The 10,172-nt window shown below is 46.6% G+C and overlaps 1 protein-coding gene across 6 annotated transcripts in view; it reads right to left on the reverse strand.

The window, feature by feature from the left end:
- Positions 1–9,877, reverse strand: part of SPIN1 (spindlin 1) — a 62,557-nt gene extending 52,680 nt beyond the window's left edge. For 2 of the 6 annotated variants that reach the window (XM_068423741.1, XM_068423745.1), the window contains exon 1: positions 9,309–9,543. The gene's annotated coding sequence lies outside the window, so the exon portion shown is untranslated. The other 4 variants (XM_068423746.1, XM_068423742.1, XM_068423747.1 and 1 more) reach the window with 4 other exon arrangements.
- Positions 9,878–10,172: the final 295 nt, after the last annotated feature.

Genomic DNA, 10,172 nt, shown 5'->3' on the forward strand with positions numbered 1-10,172 from the left:
CGTTATGTATTAAATTATCTAAGACTCACTGGGGACAGAGTCGCCCCCGATTGTTGTGCATCACATGTCATTGCAATCCGGCCTACAAAAATGTGAACAGGTAAAGGTACAGTATCGGGATTTGCGAACGGGAGAATGGAAAGGTCCTGTTGAGGTAAAAATGACTGGCCGAGGATATGCTTGTGTTTTAACAGAGGAAGGACCGGGGTGGGTTCCTAGCCGATGGGTGAAGTCATGGAGAGAACACGATGGACAACAGGATGCATCATCATCATCCTCCTGATGGTAACAGGTTTAGGACATCCACCGATAGTCCTTCCCCCAACACCGTGGGAGGGAAGTCACAACGTTTGGGTGACTCTGATGCGGAGCCTAAACCAGACGCATTTTTGTGCCTCCCTGGCTCAGCCTGAACAACCCTTTCACACTTATTTAGTGGGGGTTCCCCTAAACGGATCTGAAAGTAAAGAGATAGCAGCAGGGTTGAGTAGGCTGAAACAGAACCTCTGTGAGAATGCAGTAAAATGTGGTGAGCATTGGGATTCGTGGGATGATAACTTACCTGTCAGTCCTCTAGAACCCCAAGAACTTGACATACTGGGAACTCTAGGAGCAGAATCCTGTGTATTTTTTGGGTACAGCAACCCACATGCAGACATTTATCAGAGTAAAGAGTTGGGATTGCAAGATGTTACACCCAGTAATCCGTTGTGGAAAAATGAATCGATCTGGTGTGCACACCTAGGACGCAGTCGAGCGCGGCCCGTACCAGATCTGGCCATGCCCAGGAAATTACCGAAAGGATTGTTTCTAATCTATGGAGATAGGGCTTGGCCTGGGCTACCCAGCAGAAAAGTGGGAGGCCCGTGTACCATAGGCAAGTTAAGCTTACTAATGCCTTCGCAAAAGCTTATACTAAATCACACTCACCTACATAAGATTAAGCAGAAAAGAAGCATCACTACCCTGGGGAGCGATTGTAAAGATGAGGCTGACCTATGGTCTAGAACTGAGGTAGTTCTCTTTTCCTTTTTCACCCCAGGTGTCGCTGTAGCTCGAGGATTAACACAGTTGCGAAACTTAGCTTGCTGGGTTGCAAAAAGAGCTAACCAAACCTCTAGAATTTTAGAAGCATTAGCCAATGATGTGGATAGTATCAGACATGCTACCTTACAAAATAGAGCTGCTATAGATTTTTTGTTGTTAGCACATGGTCATGGATGTCAGGATTTTGATGGGATGTGTTGTATGGGTCTGAATGATCGATCAAAATCAATTCATAAACAGATCAAAGAGCTCATGGACGCAACACAAAAAATATGGGAACGACATGGGTTTTTGGATGATTGGCTTGAGAAATTGGGAATTGGAGGGTGGCTGGTTGGATTGATTAAAATGTTGTTAATGGGATTGTTTGTGATTTGTATTATCTTGCTGGTATTGCCGTGTCTGTTCTCCTGCTTGCAAAAGGCCCTGCAGCGGATGATAAACACAGCCTTTCTGGCTCAAGAAAAGAAAGGGGGAATTGTGGAGGGGTTTCTGGAAGAGAATGGTCACCTCCTGAGCCAGATGTAAAAGGCTGCAGGAAATGAGGACCTGGCTGCATGACAAGAATCATGTAGCAGGGGCCTATGGACTGACCTTGAAGAAGGAACGTGAAGGTTGTTTGCGGTTGAGTCGACTGGAAAGAACTGGTACGAGAGGAAGAAAAAACTGTGTACATGACTTGGATCAGAACACCAAAGAGGATGTACGAGTAGACGTCAGGGAGCATGATAACTACTAATCACCAATCATAATAGAAATGATACCTACCCAGAGTGTGCACAAAAATAGAATAGTATAAATGTATCCTCAATAGAATAGTATAAATGTACCCTCAGATACGTAAATAAACGGCATTTGCTTGATCACATTGGTTGTGTAGCAGTGTCCTGTAACCTCCGCGTCAACACCTTTGCATACTAGAAGCCTAAGCACTGTACTGTGTTTTAGCAGACATGTCTGTCAAGGCATTTGGAAAAGGTTACCGAGAAAACTTAACACAAACATCACCATGGAACTATCCTAGAACATGCCTTCTCCTATGCTACTCAGCTCACAACGCTTGCATTAAATTTAGAAAGCTGGAAATTTCCGTATTTAAAAATCTCAACAGCAAACACAAGACTATACACTGGACTTAAGCTACCTTTGTTCAGCATACGAGGGAAGAATTCTGCACAGGGAAACAAATACTAAATTAGGAAAATGAGTTTTGCAACAGAAATAATGATTTGATTTTAATAAATACCAGACCAGAAGTCTAACCTCTAATAAGTCTTTCATTTCTTACCCACTTAGTATAAGAGATTATGATCTAACAAAGTTCATTTTTGCATTTAAATTGGATTAATACAAGTTCAGAAGAAAAAAAGGTTTTTTTTTGAAAGGGGGTCAAATTAAAGTCCATATAGGTGAAACTTTACAGACCTCAGCATGATGGCATAGACTAACTAGAACAGTTTACTATGATTTATAATAAGTCAAAGAACATCACTGGAAAAAAAGTCAAGCTTATTACTTTTTCATTTTATATATGACTGCCCACATCTGGTTAGAGTAGTATCTCTCTCAGAAGCAGCATCCGTGGTGGATGTAATGGACGGGTTAACTTTGTTCATGAAATCGCACGTAGATGTAAAGGCTTTACTGCAACAAACATCCTGTTATGTAGGATAGTAGGTTTAGAATAACATATGCTAAGCTTGTAACTAGATAAGGAAATACCAACGCAACCAACAAACAGCAAATGCATAGATAAGGAAGCGCCAGGATGCATATGCCTGGGCCTTGGGAACAAAAAAAAACCACCAATACCCCTGCTGTGCCTTAATTGTTGTGACTTACAACTCTGGCTGAGGAAAGAGATAAGTCCTGCGGGGGCTGGATAGTGTCTTTTCCTTGGGGCCAGCCTACATATGCAACAACTTTGCAAGGCATCAGCCACGCTTGTGCAGAAGCGAGGTCAATCAGCGAACACAGTGAGGGAGACTACCGCCTTCATCCTGAAGACCCCTATAAACGACCACCAGGTGACACTGCGCAAGTGCTAAAAGGAGGAGACTTATGATAATGAGTTCCTGAAATTAATTAACATAATCACACCCACTCCCAAAAGTAATTATAATAACCCAACCCATATTAATGAATATGTAAGCCTTACCTAATAAATTGATGTTTCCCATATGATTCGGCACGAACCGCTGGCGGAGCTGTGACTCCCCCCCCGGTCGCCCAGCGCTGTTTTGCTCACTTATCGCTTGCTAAATTCATGTTAATAAAATTTCTTGTGATTAATATAGATTGGCTCTCCCGATTTATCATGAGCGTCTATAACAGTGGACATTAAATTGGCAGGTAATGTTACACTTTGCAACCTAGCTAGCATAGTAATCTTAAAACAGATTATAAAGTTACAAATATTCCCTGTATTCATTAATTGTTCTCCTCTAACAAGAATCTACAAGAGAAAACAAGGCAACACAATGGATAGGGAAAAAAAAAAGCCTCTGAGATACACATTCAGAGGGAACTGTCATCTTAATAGGCTACTCCCAAAGTTACATAGTTACTTTGCCAAGACTGGGATCTCGGGAATCAAGACTACCTCTAAACCATTAGGATGACTTTCTGGAAAGGATGGAAGATCCATCAGTGACCTTAAAGAAAGCAACACATTTTACGGGAGCACTTTAATTCTAAAGCACTTCCAAACTTGCAGATACAAGCAGTCTTTGACTTCACCAGACGGGCTCCCCAACACTATGACACAAAAACAAACAACTCTGGAAACTAGCATTAAGAACAGTTCGGTTACCACACACCACCAATCACTCAGGAAAGGCAGCCGCAGTGACTGAACGCAGGGCCCTTCAGCTGAGGTAGTGGGCCCTGTTAGAAGGGGACCACTGGCTACAGCACAGTCAGAGAACAGGCCCCGCATACAGCTAGGCCCGAAGTGCTAAAGCGAAAATGAAGAGATTACTCCAAAGATGGCAAGTGGACTCAAAGTTGATCGCCATGATAAAAATGTACTCCCTATGCAAGGCAACGTGAGAATGACTGGAAAACTAGTGGAAAACACAAGAACAAAGGAGTAATCAAAATGATACAATTCCATTTTGTTCAAACTACCATAGGGAACCGAAGGTATGCAGTTCAGCAGTCACTCTGTGTAAGTACTAAATCATTGAAATCCACAGAACTGCTCTTGAAATAAGTATCTACTCTCACTAGTACTTGTAGGTACAGAACTCAAACACCATATTGAAACATTCAACAATAACATTAAAAAACAAAACAAAACAAAAACCAAACCAACCAACTGAGCAAACAAAAGAACGAAACCAAGAGTTAATCAGCTCTTAGGGGTTCATAAGCTTTACAGTCTTATCAAAAAGACTATAAAAACCTTCTTTTAAGTGCTCAAAGCACACTGTCAGTAACTCTTACTCTGCAAACAGATTTCAAAAAAAAGAAATAATCAGAAGATACTTCAACAACATCTCAACCACCTTGCAATCACTGCAAAGATTAGAATATGATTAGGTAATAGTTAAGGCTAGTAGACACCACAGGTAATCAAAATAATTTCTATGTATTTCAGCATTTTGTGGAACCATTTCAGTACAGTTTGCAAGTGAATCAAACAATACCTCACATAGCATAGATTTACGGCAGGTGCTCAACATACATTACAACAGGAAAGAAACAAAAAGGTTACCTGCATTTGTAGAACCATTCTGCACAACCTGATAGCCAAACCAATTTACCTCCTGAATTCCACATGCCATCAGCAAATTCCCATTTTACACTACAATGGAAAGTTAACTGCAACCACCACATGGTAAAAAAGAGTAAGCTTGAACTAAATTATTTCACCATTGTTTGAAATGGATCAGTGGTGGAGTCCCTTTGTCAGTAGAATCAACTGTTCATATACAAACGCAAATAAGTTAACAACACTGTTTCAAGGAACTCACTTATCTGTGTCAGAGATCCGGATGGAAGCAGCCTGCACATTTACACAAGGAAGGTCTCACTCCCCATTCCTTCCAGTCATGTGGTATGCTGACATCTAGGTAATATCTGGATACCAAGTGGGACACATCTTGATATACAGAAAGTACTCACTAGGAAAACTAGTGTCAAGAAAGATCAACATGTGCCTTCCAATCATAAAACCACCAAACTCTGAAGAGAAGTATGAGAAGGAAAGTGAGAAAATAAAAAAAACCAAACAAACCAAAAAAATCTCTCACACCTGGTATGAGAAACATGCTAACCATACAACAGGAAATAACTTTCCATAATAGCGATTCTCTCTCAGTTCAGCTTCAGTGAACAGCTTTCAAAAGATGGCTTTTAAACCACTTTGTTGAATTGGTTTTAGTAATCTACGAAAACATATTCTCATGACATACCATCAAGAAGTCAAGTTTGATCTTTCTAATACCTGGGGAAAGAAAGGAAAGGAGGCAAGGAAAACCAAAATGAAAGCATGAAAAGTTTACAGCAACAGGCTTCATTTAAAAAAAAAAATAAAAGCAGTTTCTTTTCTTCAGAAAATAAAATCTTACTGAAATTCTTTAATTTATTAAATATTAACCAAGTTATGCATTATATTAAAAAACACTTTAAAACAGCTATCGCATCAGCTATATGTTTACAGAACTGAACAGGTCAAAGAGTGCAGCTTGGCAACAGATAGCAAGCAAAGATACAGGGTAAGAAGTTGACGGAAGAATACTACTCAAATACTTATTGTATATTTTCTCGATCTAAGTATAAGATCAACTAAAAGTGTTTATTACCTTTAAGACTTTATATTTTAATTGGTAATTTCATAAATATTTAGAACTACACTGAGTCATGATTTACGTGATCAAAGATTGACTGAAAAGTATTTCTTCTTAAAAGAAATTAGTTAATTTCTAACATCTTCCAGCACGCTGACCACTGAGACGGCATTTCTTGCATTCTTCTTTTTCCTCAGTCTCACTTCCCAGTATGAAAAACTTTGGAAAAGATTTTACTAGTACCTGTTTTTTAATTTGGTTAAACACAGACTAGCATTACCCGCAATGGCAAAAAAACACTGGAGTGTCTTCATTTAGTGGTACCAAAGACACAAAGATTTGGCCAATTCTTCAACTAGATCAGCTCCTCATGTCACACTGAGACCCACAATATGGATTTTTGACCAAGCCATCAACACAACCAAGACACAAAGAAAATTCTTCTAGGTGTCATAGAAAAGAACACAATTGCAAGCTATAGCAAATGTGCTATAAACAAGAAACTTCGCAAAGCTAATGAAGTAGAGCTGAATTTTATTCTGTAAAATAATTCTGCAACAAAACTACAATGTACCAGACCTAAGAAACATGACTATTTTTAAGTGACCCAATATTTAAACACATGTGTTGCAGATGGCCTATTTTTATTTTGCTCTTCAGCCTAAGAATCAGCTTGAGTATCCAAAGGCCTATTTTGAGGGAGGAGCTGCATACCTCAGTACATTGCATGCTTTTAGTGAGAGTGCAGTAATTTCAAGATTTGGTGGCTATCATAATGAATGGCTAATTAGCTACAACTGGTAAACTCTTCTAGTGGCTCTGTCAATATTGCCTTCAGGTTGTTAAACGTAAAAAAAAAAAAGTAACTGACTACTGCAGGAATCTACTGATGTATCAAGTTACAGACTTTTGCTTGGACTTTTCCATCTAGAAGTAGTACAGCTGGCTCAGGAGCCATGACATACACATTCCAAAATGATCTTGTAACTTGGATGACTCCACTCAAGTTTTATGTTGTTGTAAACTCATTATTATAAATTATTTTCTCCTCACCTCTGGTTAATCAACGCTTGTTAACGGGGATCGAAAGAGCAGCAGAAAAAAAAGCATTAATATATGATATTTAATTCTAGCACTGAAGTGTAGTATTTATGTCTAGCTCCATAAAAGCTGTACGATTATGCCATGCCAGTGCTTCTCCACTAGAAGCTTCCAAAGCAAAAGCAGACAAAGACGACGGAGCGAGGACATTTGTTATTTTAGGGCAGTGCTCAGCATTAACAGAAGCCCTGGCTATCCGTATGTATATGGCTGAATAAAGAGCGTGTCTTTAAATACAATCTTTGAAAAATGAAACATTTACTATGAATTACAGTAACGTCTCTAGAAAGCAGTATAAAGCATCATGTTTTTGTCTCTCCAGGATTCACCCTTAAGTTACAACCTAGATATAAATGTGTTCCAAGGCAGAACACTTTAGATATGCGCAACAAACTACCTTCAAACGTTATTTTGGTTTTATGTCATAAGCAAGTAAAAAATTAAGCCATGTTCACTGAAGCCAGAAGGGGGTGCTCTGAATAACTGCGGTGGGGGGTACTGAACTGAGCATTTGCCTTGTGTTAGGAGAGGTCAGAAGCATGCTGTCTTGCTTTAGTTTGGGAGCTCACTTAAGTTCACACTGACATGCCTTTTTTACAAAAAAGGAATCTGAAAAGCAGGAATGCTCCTTTTAGCAAAAGGGAAATGCTTTGGTTGTGCTATTGTCATCACAAGGGCAAATTAATCTGTGACAAAAAACTAGCAACACAAAGACCTGGCAAGTGTTAATTCCAGTTTTGTAGCCCATGATTTGCAAGCAGTTTAAGATACGGACAAGGAGACACAGGGAATGCAAAGAGATTCCAAAAGCCTATGCCACGGTTTTTACCTACACAATGCCTATTCTGACATAACTAGTTCAGGTCTTTTTGATGTGACTGTGCTGAGTTGATACCTCATACCGAACCACCTCCTGAAATTAAAGAAACGGCCCTAGATCATTCTTCAAGTGTAATTTGAGTATTTTATCTCTGCTAGCACTTTGGTGCATCAGCCTCCCCCCACCCGAGAGGAGAAAAAGATACGCACATTCCAATCAAGCCTCTCTTAGCGGGGCTCACCCAGTTCCCCCCTCCTTCCCTCCCTTCCTCCCTCACCCCAGGCCCTGCCAGGTTCCCAAATCCCCTCTGATTTTAGGTTTCATTTTGTTGCAAACAGCAAAACGAAAGGAGAAAGCGTCCAAAGCGAGGATCCTTACCCTTGAAATCCCGCCATGCGCGCAATAAGGAGGGTGAATTGTTTTTCCTCTTTTTTTTTTTGGATGGGAGATGAGGGGGGAGGGGGAAGAAACAAAAGCCTAAACGGAGAAGCGGCTAAGCGGCGGAGACAGAGGGAGAAGGCGGAGACCCTGGTGGAGGAGCAGGGCGAGCGTCAGCCATGTTGTGTGTGTTGGTCCAGTATTTACAAACCTGCAGCTGCAGCAGCGCTTGGAGTCTGGGAGAGCGGGGAACGAAGGGAGGGAGACAGAAAGGCGAGGAGGGAGGAGAGGCAGGCACAAGGAGAGAGGGAGGGAAGGGAGAGAGGGAGGGACGGAGGAGGGGAAGGCGGCAGCAGCAGACAAAGGATCCCCGCGCAGCCCCAGCGCAGCGCACACACACCCGCGCTCGGGGTGCCTCACACCACCGCAGCGCGGCCCGCAACCCAGCCACTGCCAGCCCGGGGCGGCGGCTCCCCCTACAGCTGCCGCGGCGCGGTCCGGCCCCGCCGCCACCGCACTCACGCCCCCTTCGCCCCGCTTTCCCACGGGGCGGGGGTGGGGGCGTCGGGGCACGCTTCCCCCCGCCTCCCCCAGCGTGCGCTATCGAGGGGGAGGCTTATCTGCCGTCAGCCCCTCGGCGGGCCCCAGCCCACATACAATAGCTCCGCGGGGGGGGGGGAATGGCCGCGACCCCTCCCCTCCGGCAGGGGACGGAGGGTGGCTGCCGAGCGGCGCCCGTGCCAGGGGAGGACTGCAGCCCCCCGGAGCCCGGAAGGGTGGCTGGGGGCTGCCAGGCACCCGGGGCGCTGCGGAGGAAGGGAAGGCAGAGACGGCAACTTGGGGCCCCCGCGGCCCCGCTGCCGCCCGCCTTCCGCGGCTTCCGGGCGGGCCGCTAATGCGGGCGGCGGGGGCGGTACGGGACAGCAGGGACGCCGGACCACGGTGGAGGAGGGGGCGCGGGGCCGGGACGCCGCGGGTGGATGCATAATGCCAGCCGCGGGGGAGGGGAGGCGAGGCTGGGCTGGGCGCAGTGGCTCCGGCTCCCCCCACAGCGACTCCCTCCGGCTCTGCCCGGTACTGGGCCGGGCCAGGCCAAGGGCGGCGCGACGGGCTCCGCTCTCCCCCCCTTCCCCCTCGCCTCCCCTCCCCCGCCTTCCCCGCTCGCTCACCTGCCGGCGGGACGGGCGCCCGGGGGTGCCAGGCGGGCGGCCCGGGGGTGCCAGCGCTGCAGCCGCTGCCGCAGCCCCCTGCCTTGGCGGGCCGCTCAGCTCCTCCGCGGCGGCAGCGGGGACGGCCGCTCCCCTTGTCTCGTTTGCCCCCCTCCACCGCCGCCGCTGCCTCCTGCTCGCCTCTGCCACATTTGGATCCCCCTCTCCCTAAGCGAGCTCCGCTGCCAGGATAGAGGCCTCCTCACCTTCCTGCCAAATAGTGAGCCACCCGCATCGAGCCGTTCAAAACACAGGGCCGGGCCCCGCCCTCATCCCCCGCCCGGCCCCCCCCCGCCGGCGCGCAGGCGCACTGCGGCTCCCAAACTGCGACAGGAGCCGAGCGCGCGCTCCCCCGTCCTGCCTGCCTTCGCTGAGCCCAGCGCGCCTGCGCGGTCGCGGCCGCCGCGCGCCGCTCTGCTGCCGCTGTTTCGCCCTGCCCGGTGCTCACCGTCCCGGCCGTGCCGCGGGCAGCTCGCGGAGCCCTCCGATGGGCGGCCGACTGCCGGGCCGCCTCGAAACGCGGCCTACTCGGCCCTGGAGCAGCAGGCAGCCTTCGCCCCGCCCCGCCCGCCCGCTCGCTCTCCGCAGCGCGCCCAGCGCCGCCTCACGGGCGGGCCGCAGTGGTCCGTGGCGGCGGTGCCGCTCAACAGCAGCGGCTCCTCCCCAGGCAGGCCTTGGGGCCGCGGCCTGCCTGAGGGCAAGGGCCGTGGCTGGCAGCGTCCAGGGTGCTGATGGTGCGCAGCATTTTCCAGCGGGTTTCTGCGGTGTGCCTGGTCATCTTTCAACACTCAGACAATGTTTAGGTGGTCTGGGAAAGTCGTGGTG

Source organism: Nyctibius grandis, chromosome Z, assembly GCF_013368605.1.
Source record: "Nyctibius grandis isolate bNycGra1 chromosome Z, bNycGra1.pri, whole genome shotgun sequence".
Lineage (NCBI taxonomy): Eukaryota > Metazoa > Chordata > Aves > Nyctibiiformes > Nyctibiidae > Nyctibius > Nyctibius grandis.